Source organism: Talpa occidentalis, unplaced genomic scaffold (assembly GCF_014898055.3).
Source record: "Talpa occidentalis isolate TD23 unplaced genomic scaffold, MPIMG_talOcc4v2.1 talOcc4.15, whole genome shotgun sequence".
Classification (NCBI taxonomy): Eukaryota; Metazoa; Chordata; class Mammalia; order Eulipotyphla; family Talpidae; genus Talpa; species Talpa occidentalis.
This window is the reverse complement of record NW_023601543.1, coordinates 31,376,448-31,391,568: the sequence shown is the minus strand read 5'-3', so window position 1 is coordinate 31,391,568 and position 15,121 is coordinate 31,376,448. Positions and strand designations below refer to the sequence as shown.

General features: G+C 43.2%; 1 non-coding gene across 1 annotated transcript; it reads right to left on the bottom strand.

The window, feature by feature from the left end:
* Positions 1–251: 251 nt before the first annotated feature.
* Positions 252–363, bottom strand: LOC119246889 (U6 spliceosomal RNA). Its single transcript, XR_005125626.1, has one exon. It is a non-coding gene; the product is annotated as a U6 spliceosomal RNA (small nuclear RNA).
* Between the last annotated feature and the right edge of the window lie 14,758 nt (positions 364–15,121).

Here is a 15,121-nt window from a genome sequence, read left to right as displayed (position 1 = left end):
TTCAGTTAAGCAAAAAAAGGAATTTATTGGAAGTCTCACATAACCAAAGGAAGGGCAAGGCTGCAGGGGTGCCTCAAGGACAAGTAGGACCAGAGCCTGGAACAGCAAATGGAAGGCACTGCTCGTCCTGCATGCTGATGGTTTTCTCTCAAATAAGCACCCTCTCCGGGACTGTCAAATGGCCATCAATAGTCCCCAGCCACATATCGCCCACAAGGTGGAACACAGTAATTCCCCACAATTAAGTTAGAAAAAAGATTTTTTTGAATGCTTCATGAATTTGTGTGTCATCCTTGCTCAGGGACCATGATAATCTTCTCTGTATCATTCCAATTTTGCTCTATGTGCAGCCAAAAAGAGCACTGAAAGATTCTGATTGTTCTGATCTATATCACAAGCCTTCATAGGAACAAATGAAATCCACTCTGGCTCTAGAGGTAAGGTACTGTGATTGACAGCCCCCACTAGAACTGCGCGGTTGTCCGGAGAGGAACAGCATCCCCCAAAGCAGAAGTTTCTGTTTCCAAGGGAAGGAAAAGATGCTGGACAAATAGACAATAAAAGTCTAAGTTTTTCTTTACCCACCACCTCAATCGGTGGCAACCCCATCCTTTGTGCAATCAACCACATCAGAGGCCTGGAATTTCTCAGTTAGCAGAGACTGCTAACTGTCCCCAATAGATGTTATCTCCTTCCCTCCACCTGGCATTTTGCTGCTGAGAACATGAGTGTGATGGCTGGTGCTCCAACATGTCCCCTGCGGAGAACAATCACACTATGGAGAGGGGAGTAAGCCCTTCAGCCTGTAACGTGAAAGAAAAAATTAATTTCTCCCTGTTTAATCCACTGTAATCTTTTTAAAGATTTATTTTTATTTATTTATGCACACAAGAACTGGGGTGTAAGCCAGAGGTGCGGGAGGTGAGAGAATTCACCAGAGATAGAGTAGGGAGCAGAATAGGTGGACCTGCTGATATACACTACTGAGGGGAGCAGCGGGTAAGATAGGAGAGGTCTGCTGCGCCATGTGGGTCACCTCCCTGGCTGGGTTTCCATGCGAAGTGGCTGGTGATAGTTTGATAGCGTGGCGACTTTAACCCCTGAGCTACTAGGGAGACCCTCCACTGTGATTTTTTGATGTCTGATGACTCACAGATGAACCCAGTCTTAACTGACATCCCTCTTGGTCCCCACATCCAATCACGTCAAAACGATCTAGAAGAGTGGCATGCTGTGAAACAGGTTAGAATGGACTAGAGCCAAACACCCAAGCTGGAATCTAGGCTCTGTCACTTACAGGCTCTGTGATCCTCAGCAAATTGCTTTATCTCTCTGTAACTCAGCTTCCTCATGCATAAAATAGGTTAAGAGGTAATTTTATCTTACCCCATAGGTTGGTTGTGTGAATTATGTATGATAACTCACGTAAGCATGGAGACTAGTGCCTGGCACCTAATGTGCTCAATGAGTGTTACTTTTTCAAACCTGCCAATTTTACCTACTAAAGATCTTGGAAGAGAGTCACGATCTCCACCCCCACCCCCTACTTCATTCCACTGCAATGTCCTGCCTCCAGCCCCACTCCTTTTTTTTTTTTTTTTTTATAGAGGCATGCTTTATTTATTTGTTTGCTGGTTTGTTTGTTTGTTTTGTTTATACATGCACTGGGTACAGTCAGAAGCGCGGGAGGGCGAGAGAATTCACCAGAGCCAGAGCGGGGAGCAGAGCAGGCAGAAGGACCGAAGTACACTGCTGAGGGGAGCAGCGGGCGGCAGGAGAGGTCTGCGCGCCATGTGGGACCCTCCTCTGGTGGCCGGGGAGCAGCCGGGGATCGAACCGGCGCCGCAGAGGCCGCGCGCAGCTTCGCAACCCAGCGCTCAACCGCTGCGCCACCGGGGAGGCCCAGCCCCACTCCTTTTTAAAAAGGATTTATTTATTTATACATAGAAGAACCGGGGTACAGGCCAGAGGTATGGGGGGTGAGAGGATTCACCAGAGACAGAGTGGGGAGCAGAACAGGCAGATTGACTGAAATACACTGCTGAGGGGAGCAGCGGGTGAGACAGGAGAGGTCTGCTGTGCTTTGTCAGTCATCGCCCTGGTGGGGGATCGAACTTGTGCTGCAGTGACTGCCGAGAGCTTCATAGTGCTGCGTCTTAACCCCTTGCGCCACCAGGGAGGCCCTCCAGCCCCACTCCTACAGGCATCCTCCACTCCGCCTCGGCCTTACCCCTCTAAACACCCCATCTGAGCAGAGTTGCTGTCTCATAAAATGTTACTTTTGCTTTTCCCCTCATCATTTTAACGCCATCCGTGGAGCATAGCAGAGAAATTGCAGGTAAGTGAGAATTAGAAGCACAGCATCTGAAGGACTGGAAAGAGACTCAACGTCTTTTCCTCCTCTGCCTGGTAAAGACAGAAAGGCTAGAGCACCCGACGGCTCCGAGGAAGTCTTGGGTGGGAATGGCAGCGCTCCGAAACCAGTGCAACGCACGGAAAGAACTCGCAGCTTAAACTTTTACAGAAAGGTGAGAAAAACTGCCTCAGACATAAACAGGAACTCGGCCTAGAAGGGCTGTGCTGCTCGAATCGCTCGACAACACTGCCGCCTGGTGGTCGCCAGCACCCCTCACCGAGTTCCTAGTCCTGACTACACTGTGAAAGTGGTAGAAGAGCCCCAGGCCAACAAAATATTCCCTGAGGGCCTCCCCTGGTGGCACTGGCGGTTGAGTGCAGCGCTGTGAAGCTGTCCATAGCCTCTGCAACGCCGGTTGGATGCCGGCCGGCGAGGGTCCCACATGGCGCATCAGACCTCTCCCGTCTCACCCGCTGCTCCCCTCAGCAGTGTATTTCGTCAGTCTGCCCGTTCTGTTCCCCGCTCTGTCTCTGGTGAATCCTCTCACCCTCCCGCGCATCTGGCCTTTACCCTGGTTCTTCTATAAATAAATAAATGAATCTTTTTAAAAAATGACTCAGAATAAAATATTTTACAAAAAAAAATTCCCTGAACTGCTCAAAAGAGCCTGTCACCATATCCTTCCGTCCTGCAAAGTGCTTTGTCCACCAGCTCTGTTATAGCACTACTGTCAACAAACTTACAGTGTAAATGCTGTGCCTAGGGCAGAGGTCAAGTTAGGCACAATGGGGAACCAAACTAGGTGGGGATATTAATAGAGAATTAGATGTGAAAACAAACGTAAAATGTCTACCTTCCTACCTGCCATAAGTGTTATTATAATATTTAACATCTGTTGAGAACTTAATATCTTTCAAAACTCTTAAGTCCTTTACATACACATATATTAGCTCATTTAACCCTTCCAATTTTCTGAGGTAAGTAATATTATTACTCTCATTTTAAGCTGAAGCAACAGTGGCATGGAAAGGTTAGGTAAATTGCCCAAGGTGACACAGGTCGGAAATGCAAGAATCCTGGTTCAAGTTTGGCCTGAGTGCAGAGCTCATGCTCTAGTTAAAAAAAAAAAACAAAAAAACATCACAGCACCTCCCACCCTGCCCCAGTGTCTGTTTGATGACTGAGTAAATAAAAAAAGCTCCTAGTAGGAGGTTAACCTGATCAAGAACTTGACTCCATCCCTCTGACTCTCACTGAGCCCCTCTCGATTCTCTCTATTCTATCCCTGCTTCTCGCAGCCCTGCAGCCTCATCCTCCCCACCTCCCCCCAGCCCAAAGTGAGTGCTCTCCTTTTACTCTCTGGTCTCAAATATATAGAAAAGTACTCTGTATGATTCTTCTTAACATGCTGACATTTTGAAGACATTGCTACCCAATTCTATGGTGAACAGAACATTAATGAACAGAGTATTCAAACCCAGGGTCAGTTCTGACCACCTGGTTCCCAGTGCATTTGGTATCTGGCTCCGTGGCGCAGACTAGGAATACGGTTGCCTTTTGGTGAGCACTTCCTCAGTGCAAAGCATGATGCTGTGCACTGTTGATGCATTCTTTCATTTGATCTTCTCACTGCAACGGTGAGGCAAGATGTTATTCCCATTTCACAGATAAAAGGAATAGAGCTTAATTTAGTTGCCTAGAATCATACAACTCATAAGCAAATAAGCAGAAAATCTGGGATTTGAAGAGTAGTCTGGCATGAGACCTGAGTTCTTGATCTCTTTGATGTGTTGCCTCCACCCTTAGTTTTTCTATCTCTGCCTAGTCTCTGCCCTTCTCCCGGGGATGGGCCTGGGATTTATCCTTGCAGTGGCTCAGTAGGGGAATCCGTCAACTATCTTATTGGGTTGTATTTCATTGAACTGTTTCTTTTTTTTTTAGATTTATTTATTTATTTATACAAGCACTGGGCACAGTCAGAAGCGCGGGAGGGTGAGATAATTCATCAGAGCCAGAGCGGGGAGCAGAACAGACAGACTGACGAAGCACATTGCTGAGGGGAGCAGCAGGCAGCAGGAGAGGTCTCTCGCGCCATGTGGGACCCTCCTCGGCAGCCAGGGATTGAACTGGTTCCGCAGAGGCTGCAGGCAGCCTCGCAACCCAGCGCTCAACTGCTGCGCCACTGGGGAGGCCCTGAACTGCTTCATACTCATCATTCATTTTCTTCAGTTAACTAACACTCACCCATTATTTCAGGACCAGGTCAAATCCCAGCCCTCCTGCAGCCTTACGTGCTCTCTCCAACCCACCAGTCAGTGGTTCATTCAGCAAATATTTGTTTCCCCTTATTCATATAATGTTCTCTCCCAAATTCCTTCTAAAGGAAAGGTTCAAGCCCAATAAACTTTCCAAGAGATACAGTGAACAATAAAGGTGAGGTAGGTCATCTCTGGAGAAGAAATTTGGTTCAAACACATCTCCAGGTTTCCCGTATCTATGAGCATAAAAAGAAAGGACCTAGTAGGGATAAAACCAACATGATCTCATTGGCTGCCTGCAGTTCTCATCCACTAGCCTGTTCATGAACACAAGCACGGTCACAGCCCCAGGGCAGTATTAGAGTCTCGAAGACATGAGAAGGGCCACCTCCAGCATTTCGTTAGTTCATACCATGCCCTTCTAAGAAGTTCCAATCCAAATATTCACACACCAAGATTATTATTTTATATGGAGATCTGATTATACCCTGAACAGAATAACAATTTATGAGCAGGGCCTTTCAGAATGGCACAGTAAGAACCCTTGAAGGTCCACTTCTCCAAAACATTAACGCTAACACCAGTAGAAATTATTCCAGTTAACCTTTACAGAACCCTGGAAGTGACCCAAAATCTTACATAATCCAAGGAGCCATTTGTTCAAGAAAACTGCTGAATCTTGCTAAGAAAACGGATTTTTGGGGCCTTTTAACACACCCTACCTATTCCCATCCTCACACCCCTGCAGAGTGGTAGCCTTGAAAGCCAACAGAACAAAACAGAATGGCTTTGAAGTTCTTCAGAAATTCCCAGAATGCTGTCATCATTTGACCTATCTCTCAGCTCCCTGAAAAAGACTCCTCCGCTCGGCCTGTAGTTAGGACCTGACTCAGTGGGATAAGTGAGTGGAATAAGCATTTGCCAAAACCAGTCACTGGTAATTGTTTATTAACATCACAGCAGCCTGGGCCATGACACCAGCTGTAGAAAACGGAAGGCTAGTCAGAAAAAATTTAAAAAGAGTATCTGGGGAACGAGAAGTCCAAAAACATCTTTGAAAAGTGACAACATGCCTGAGGCTCTGAAACTCAGACATGGGGAGGAGGGACTGTGCTTGTGGGGGCAGGAGGGGCTGTGCTTGTCCCACAGAGGACAGGAGAAGGCACTTGTCTGTCGCCTGTGGCTGACAGTGAGAGTCTGGGAAAGTAGGAGGTGAAGGCTAGAAAGAACTGGGAACTGCCGACTGCTGGAGCCAGCAGCCATCACAGAAGGAGAACTGCTGCCACAGATAGGCGGGAGGGTGTCTGGATTTCACAATGAGACTTCGGTGTTCTCCTGAGGAACACAAACAATTTCAGACCATCGTCATCACACCAGGCTAACATGTGACCACAGGACCCAAGACCGAGGCAAGACTGCTGCATAATCATGTCTGAAAAGAGACACGACATGAACTTTAACCAAAGGACAAAAATGGCCAAACGTCCTCCTGTCAGGCAAACAGCGACTGTGTTACTTGACCAATTAGCCTTCTGTCGCCTATCAAGATTCACTAAGATCCCCAATCACGGACTACCTGTATGAACAGTCCTTTTCTTCCTAACAGACTCCCATCCAGAGCAAAGCTTCACTTCTTTAAATCCTCCTGCAACTCACCCAACACAAATTCAGATCCCATAATAAATCCAGATCCTCTAATAAATCCCTCTGAGATGCCCAAGTTCCAAGTAGTCCACATTCTCCTGTGATGCCCTGCAATGCCAGTCTCACTCTGTAATCACCCAACTTTGTTCATTGGCAGGGATCCCCCCGGTGGAGGGCACTGACAATACCTCTAAGGACTTTGAAATCAGACAACACAATTATGGTGAGGCCATTGTGGATCTCCTGATTCCAGTTTTCAGTCACATTTTTGGATTTGGCTCTTTTACAGTGCAGCTTTGGAGGACAGTTAGATAAATTCCTTAGACCTCCAGAAGCCATTTAAATGTCCCTTTAGTTAATATATATATATATATATATATTTCTATGAGGTTAGGTCCTTTAGGTTTCTTTATCACCTTATCAAGTGCAGAACAGTATTGGGATAACAGCGGCAACAGCCCTGTCCCCATAAGGACTTAAGGGCAACCTAGCTGCAGGATATGGGTGCTCAGGCTTCTGTCTCTGCTGTGGGAAAAGCAACTGGGATTCACCCAGCGACTGGTTCCTCCATTTCAAATCCCAGATTCTGCAACATATTTCTGCCTCCTCCAAAAGAGTTATTCCCTTTTCTCTAATATTATTTTGCAAAGAAAACGTGACAATTATGATAGTTACCCTCCCCTCTCCCCGCTTCAGTACTAACTCACTTGATGCCGGACTTCTCATCCTGAGAAAACAATGTTCCCGATAAAACATTGAATTCTACTTTAGGTTAGAGACACGTTCTGATTTAAAGTTGTTTAGCAAATCATATTAGCAATCAGGTTGGGAACATTGTTGTCTGAATTTGAATTCTCAGTTGATCATCTATTTGTTGCTCTGATACACAAAATTCTCCTTAGCAACCATCTGCTCACTCTCAGGGTCCATGAGATATGGAGTGAACTGTCCCTAAGACTAGGTATAGATGAGGCAGCGCTGAGGACTGATGAGGAGGGGAGGAGTCAGTGCACAAGCGTGAGATGCTCACCAACCATATGTGAAACTTGAGTTACATGCATGTGGACGAGGTTCAGGACATGCCATCCAGAATATGGCTCCTGGGATGGACTTTGGAAAGGTGACAGCAGCAGGACGGTCAAGCTAACCTTCCCCAAATCTTTCATTGAAACAGGTCCTAAAACTTCCATGTGAGAGATGCCCACCCTAGACCAGAAGGAAAGAAGTATGTTTATTGCCAAAGACAAAGGAACACTGAGAAAAATCCTAAGAAACAGGCCTTGCTAAGTTTTCCCCAGTTTATTGCACTTTATATGACTGTCCACTCTTCATCAAAACTAGCATAAAATATTCAAGGCTGTTTCTTTGGGGCTTCATTTCCTTATGAAGACTCCTGTGTCACCTAAAACTTGCATTAAATACATTTGTATGTTCCTTGCCTGTTAATCTGTCCTTGTAAGTTTAATTTTCAGACCCAGCCAGGGACCCTAAGAGGGTCAAGGAAGACTTTTCCGTCCCCTAGTGTCCTGCCAACTCCTTTGGACTATGGGTGTGAAAGGCAGATTTTGGAAATATCCAGGGCAAGGACCATTCTAGCATCCTGTGGGCCCCTGTAAAGTCTCACAATAGACCCAGACCCAGAGCAGTTCGTTTGAAACTTTTTTGTGCATTTGTTTGGGGGGTGGTCATTTGTTTTGCAACTGGTCTGGGGAGAGAAATTTGGGATCCAGCATTGACCAGGTTCTAGAAGGATTAAGGGTATTTCTGAAAGTGTGCCTTGGCCTTTTTTGAGTTTGAGGGAGGCTTAGGAGTCCTCAGGTAAGACCTGTGGACTGCCACCCTCCAGGAGACTGTTTAGGACCAATCCCTAAAGGAAGACTTCAAGTTAAGCTCTGGTACAGTAAGATTTCTGGTGCCCTCTGTGCTATATAGAGTGAATAAAACCACTATTTCTTCTGAGAAGGGAGGGGTTTCATTGAACATGAAAAAAAAAAAAAAAACTGCTCACCACATCTTTTCAATTCTGGCTCCTTAAACTAAATCTTTCTGTGAATTAAATTGTCACAACTGTATTTTCACTTTTTAACTTTATACATAATTTATTAGCAGAAATTAGGCACATTGCTTTTGTGTGTGTGTGTGTGATACATGCAGGGTGGGGTGAGTTCTGTGGTGGTGTAATATTGATGGGTGAGAGGGCTAGAGGCTCAGAGGTGGAAGAATTCACCAGAGACACAGTGGAGAAAGAAAATGCAGATTTATATTACTCAGCAATCAAAAAAGATAAACTCATGCCATTTGCAGCAACATGGATGGAGCTGGAAGGGATCATGCTCAGTGAAATAAGCCAGAAAGAAAAAGAAAAATATCGGATGGTCTCACTTCTAGGAGGAATGTAGAGGACCCAAATAAGGGATCAGGGGGAAAAAAGTAACTATAATAAAGCAAAAATCAAAATCAACAGGCAACTATAAACCAGGGCCATTCTGCAGTGGGGGAGAAGGGAGTAGGATCAAAACTGGGGTGGGAAGAGCACAAGGGACCATGGTGATAGTTCACGGGTGAACGGGTGGTGGGGATTTCATGGGGTCTATAACCGAAATGAAAATGCATACATTGTACAAAAATGAAAAATGATATAAAAATATATAAAATAAAATATTAAAAAATAAAGTTTTCTTTAGGGTTGAGTTGTAAAAAGAAAAAAGAAAAAGGAGATTTACTGAAATATCCTGCAAGGGAGGAGGGGCAAGACAGGAAGGATTTGAAACCCTCTTTCATACTTTATTTTCATGGGCTTTCTTACTTGGGGCACCAGTTTCCACCAGTTATCTGCTGGGACGTCTGGTCTGAGGTGCTAGCCTTTGACACAGAATGTGTCCTGGCCCTGCTCCTGCAACTCTGAAGCAGGGCTGGTTTTTCTGCTAATGAAGGTGGGACTTATAGTCTGGTTCCCATGGCAACCTTATGATTGATTCCCTTATCCATTCAAGCCTCTGAAACCTGCCTGCTGGAAAACGAGCAGGGGCTCAGTTTTTAACATTAAATGGTACCCTGACAAGTTCCACTGCAAATAACTAATTAGTTGAATACCCAACAAGGAATCTGAATAGAAAGTAGCTACTTTATTTTTTAAACAGTTTATGGTACAAGGAACACTGACCCCTATGAGTGAAGAAAAGAACTGATGCAAACTTGTTGCATTTAGTTGAGCAAAATTCATCTTTGCTCACCCATTCAAAACACAGAAACAAGCAACAGAAACAAATACACTTTATTTCATATCTACTGTGACTTATTTCAGATGGGCCTAACTTTTAGAAGTGTACCTAGTCTTCCCGAGCAGAGATGTCCTTTCTGGTTTATCAATGTCAATTCTGTTTGGGCCGGTAGCTCCAAGTGTGGTCACAGAACAAGCAGTATCAGCATCTTTGTGGGCAGAACCCAGCAATCTGTGTTTTAACAAGTCTTCCAGAACTACTGACTTAGATTTTTGGATATGTTGTTGTTTCTCTGGTAAACAAAGCAGCAAGGTTTAATGATTCAGAAGTTTAAAAGATTGCTTAGGATTCTACAATTCCCTGCTGTGAACTGAGTTTGCTGGAAAACTAAAGAATTGGCACAAAGTGTTTCAAATGCTTAGTCAAGATCCTGTGAGTCCTGTACTGTTGTCCTATCCGAGAGTTTGCAGGCTCCCGGTCCTAGGTGAGTTCTTGATCTCAGGTAAGACTGACTCTCCACCAGGGGTCCTGGAAGTGCCATTGTGATGGGCAAATGCTCTCACCAGGAATAAATTAGTTTGGGACTTAAGTAGTACTTAGTTCTTCTTTACATGAGCTAAACAGAGAGGGACCTGCCTGGGAGAAAATTGCATAGTTTAGTCCTACTTATTTTATATTCAAAATATATGTGAAATCACCACATCAATGAATCTTACCGGATAGCACCCTCTGGGGAGTTTGGTGGTTTCCCAGTAAGCTTTCACACTATGTGATGCATCTATCTCTACGTTCTTGTATTGTAACTGCCTGTCTCCAAATGCATACGCTGGCAGTTTGTACGTGTTGAGAAGGATATAATCTGCCTAATTCCTTTCCTTCTCCGGAGCCGCTAGTACGGTACCCAGCACAGAGGAGGGACTTGGCAGTTTGTGAAAGGGAATCCACCCATCAAAAGCAGAAATCAGGGACCCAATACAATCACTTCAATAAAAGCATCCCGTAAAGGTACTCAAACGTGCCGCAAATAACCAGAAAAGTCACAAGGCTCAACCGGAACACGGACACCAGTGACACACCCCCTCCCCACTTCGAAGCCATCAATCTCGCCGCCTGGTCCGTCAGTCTCTGTCCCCCAACTCCTCGCCCCTCTCACTTCTGTTCCCCTCTTCCTGCGCGGCTGGAGGCAAGACGTGCCGACGCCTTCAGCTCACAAGTGCTACAGACCTCCGCCTTGTCCCCTCTCCTGGCGGCTGCCGACGGGGCCCGCCTTGCGGCCTGGGACAGAAGCTGCGGCGGCACTGGCCACACCCCTGCTTGTCGGTTGTCCTCAAGTACGGTAGGTCATGACATAAGGAAGCACACTGGAGAGTTCCCAGGGGCCCACGGGGCGACGTAGAACGGAACTCCCATAATCCTCTTCTTCACTCTCAGTCTTGTTCCGGGTTCCCCACCCACCTTCCCAGTTCGGTAACCCCTTTCCGAGTGAGTTGAGTAACCCCTTCTGTGCACGTTCATCGACCCATAGACTCCCTCCAGCACGCAGATCGCTTGGTTGGGAGATACAGATCACTTATCTATGGTAAAGGACATCAAAGACCAGGCCTGTCCTCTTAGTCATTGTCATCTATTGAACTGTTTTTATTTTGCTTGTAAGGTTGCATACCTGAGAAGGATACCCTAATGAATCTAGAAGTGTTAGAAAACAGACCAGATTACCAATTTGTAAATAATAAAAATGTCTTCATTTAATGATTCTGCTGATTCAAAAGACGTATTAGGATAATCATATAAACTTCATTCATAAGATTGTAGAAGTGTATGGGCATTAGTTAAGGGTAAATGTTAGCTTGGAAAAATGTTCAGGTTGAAAATGACCAGATTTAAAGTGTACATTTGCAAAGATGTAAATTCTGTAACATCTGTCATCTCATTCCGTTTTTTTCCCTCTAACATATATATCCCGTTATATGCCTCTTGTACATTATGAATCTCAGTTTACTAAACACACACTTCTAGCTGACTGTATAAGAGCCAAGACAATTATTTTCACTAGGATTATCCTGTCAATTAACTTCCGTCTAAATTAAGACCCAAACACATCTGAGAACCTATTTCTGATTATATTTGAATATGTTCTTTACGGTGTGACCTCTACTAATTAGGTTCCTTTGATTTACCATTTGTATTTATTTATTCATTGTAATTTATTATTTTAAGAAATTGTTATTTAGCAAGATATATTTATCATCTCTCTACAAAAAGTCAGATTATGGAGGGTCTTTAAAATAGTTTTGATTTGATAACTGAAATAAGCATTCTGTATTTTATTTTTTTATTTAAATATTTTATTTTATATAATTCTTACATCTTTTTTCATTTTTGCACAATGTATGCATTTTCATTTTGGTTATATTCCCCATACAATTGCACCCCCCCTTATTTTGACTCCAGTCCTTCCTTTCCCCGCCCCTCCCTCCCCACCCCCACAGTGTGTCTCTGGTTTATAGTAAGCATTCTGTATTTTATAAAAAGAAAACATCTTAATTAAAAATGTAACAAAAGATTAATTAAAATTTCTATTGATGTGAAAAATGTTGGTTGTTTCTGAAAAACCCTTTTAACACTAGTCAAATAAATTGCAGTATTTATAGCTATTGTGTAGTAGTTTAGTTGTGCCCAAGATAGACACACCCCCGCTTTAGTTGTTTCAAGAGAGCATAGGAAAAAATACTACTTGCTTACTTAACCCACATTTATGCTGAAAAAGAGATATGATTTTCCTAACTTATCTGTAATAAAGATTAAATGAAGTTTTCATAAGACCAATTGAAGAATGGTGAATTATCCGTTCATTTAAAATTTTAAAGTACTTAAATATTAGGATGGACTGAATTATACAGGAAAACAATATATCTTATTTCCTTTTCAGAAATAAGAAAAACTGGACCTCCCCGGTGGCACAACGGTATTAAGGGCAGCGTTATGAAGCTGTCTGTAGCCTCAGTAGTGCGAATTCAATTCCCAACCTGCCAGGGAGCTACCCAGACCTCTCCTATCTTGCCCACTGCTCCCCTCAGCAGTGCTTTCTTTCTGTCTGCCTGTTCTGCTCCCCACTCTGTCTCTGGTGAATCCTCTCACCCTCCCGCACCTCTGACTTGTACCCCAGCTCTTGTATAAATAAATAAATCTTTAAAAAGAAAAGAAATAAGAAAAATTATATGGGCAATTATGTAAATGTAATTACATAGTTCCCCTCCATTTGTATTTCTCAAATTTTTTTCTGGTCCTCAACCCTTAAGGATTTCCATGATATATGTATATGATTAGTCATGTCTTATCATTTGTAATAAAAAATATTTTCTAAGTCCATTATCTATCTTTCAGACTTCAGTTTCAGCGCAGAAATGATAGGGAACTTCAATGTTACACTGTTCTATTTATAATACACATATTTCCTGGCCTAATAGACAGCTACTCATATTCTGAAAGCCCAGATCAAATGTCACTTCCTCTGTGCAGCGCTACCCAGCTGCTTTCTCTCAGGTACAACTCATCCTTTCCTTTGAGGTTTGGGCACGCAAACCTCTTTTAGACCTTGTATCTAACTGTATCCTAATTACATGTTATATCAGTTAGCACTTGTGTTTGGCTATCATTAAGAAACCCATTATTTTTCTATGCTAGAAAAGAAACCCAAAGGTGGCAGTTCAATACAGTCATGTGTCACTTAACATTTTGGTCAACGACAGGCTGTATAGACTATGGTGTCCCAGTAGGCTATACCATATAACCTAGGTGTGTGGTAGGCAATACCATCTAGGTGTGTGTAATTACACTGTATAATGTAACTGAAATTGCCTAATGAAGCACGTCTCAGAACATGTTCCCATCACTAGGTGATACATGACTATTGTGTTGGTGGGTCCATTCATCTTTATGCCGTGTTTTCCAAGATCAAGCTCTGCCTTCTGAGCCCAAGTTTTCCTCGGTGTAACAACATGATTGCCATAGCTTCAGCTATCACATCCACGTCCTAGGCAAGGATGAGCGAGAAAGTAACGCAAAATGGTCTCCCAGTTTAGCAGCCTTGTAGGCATCTTCGCTCCTCTTCTCCCTCCCCTGTACATATGTACACACACACATGTGTACACAAAATTATGAAGCTTCTATGAAACCCCACACTACAACAGCTACCCATATACCATTGGCCTCTACTCAGTCACAAGGGGACCCCTATCTGAAAGGAGTGCGGAGAAATTACATCTTTTCTTCTGGGTACATAGCCACCCCACAACAAAATCAAAACAAAATGTTTTCTTCTTAATACATAGCTATCCAACAAAAAGGAAGGATGAGGGGAAAAGTATGTCATGGACAACTAGCAATATCTGTCACTTTTTCCCCACACTTGTTAAACTATATATCTTTCCTTACTTAGATTGTAAAATCCTGGAAGGTTTAGAATATCATACATTCATTTTTTTTTTTTAATTTCCAGGGCTTAACACAGTACAAGACACTTAGTGGTTTATGCCCTTCGCCAAGAAGGGTGGTTCTGTGGAATCTGCCTAGATAAATAAGAGTCCAAGTTTTTGGCAGAATAATTTTCTGTTTTATATTGACTTTATTATGTCCTTGATTATTTGAGAAAGTAAACCTTCCTCACTTAAGAAAGAGCTAAGGTTTTTGATAATCATTTTTCTTTCCATTTTTATTTTTAAATGTTTCATTGTTGCTTTCATATGAATAGTCAAATACCATTTTTTATTACCAACTATTCTAAGTGTTCAAATCTCACAAAGTTTGATTATTTTTCCTTCCGAAGTTTGAATTTCAAATGTAAAATGAAGTAAGTTTTATGATATCGCTGGCAACTAAAGGTGTCTTTGAGATTTTCCATAGGGTTCCTAGACAATCAGATTTGTTTTTTCATTTTATAAAAAGAGAGGTGCTCGACACTATTATATTTATTTGATGTTACTCTTGATGAGTTGCATAGGAAGAACTGTCTAATCAACAGAGATGCACAGCCTTCCCTAGGTTAAATTTGTATGGGCAAGATGTTATTAATATAAAAATCTCATAAATTGTATACTATATGACAAGCACCTAGAGATATCTCAGTGTCCTCAACATCCATGATGTTTCTATTTATCAGAGTCCTAGTGGTGCTTTGCCAGAAAGTATTAAGCAACAGAAGTAGAACATTATCAGTCATAATGTAAATTGTTAGTTTAAATATTTACTTGTCTACCACTTTACTAATTTGGATTTGGCATCTTCAGTTCCTGTGTTTTTTATTATTTCTTTTAAAGATTTATTTAATTTATACAAGAACCCGGGTACAGGCCTGATGCGCGGGAGGATAAGAGGATTCACTAGAGACAGAATGGGGAACAGAACAGGCAGACTGATGAAATACACTGCTGAGGGGAGCAGCAGGAGAGACAGGAGAGGTCTGCTTGCCATGTGGGATCCTCACCGGCCGCTAGGCCGGGATAGAACCAGCACTGCAGAGGCTGCGGACAGCTTCACAGCGCGGTGCTCAACCGCCTGCACCACCAGGGGAGGCCCTCCTGTGCTTTTTAATTGAGGATGCACATCAGACTTTCCTGTGGAGTCTTATTATAATACAAATTTTG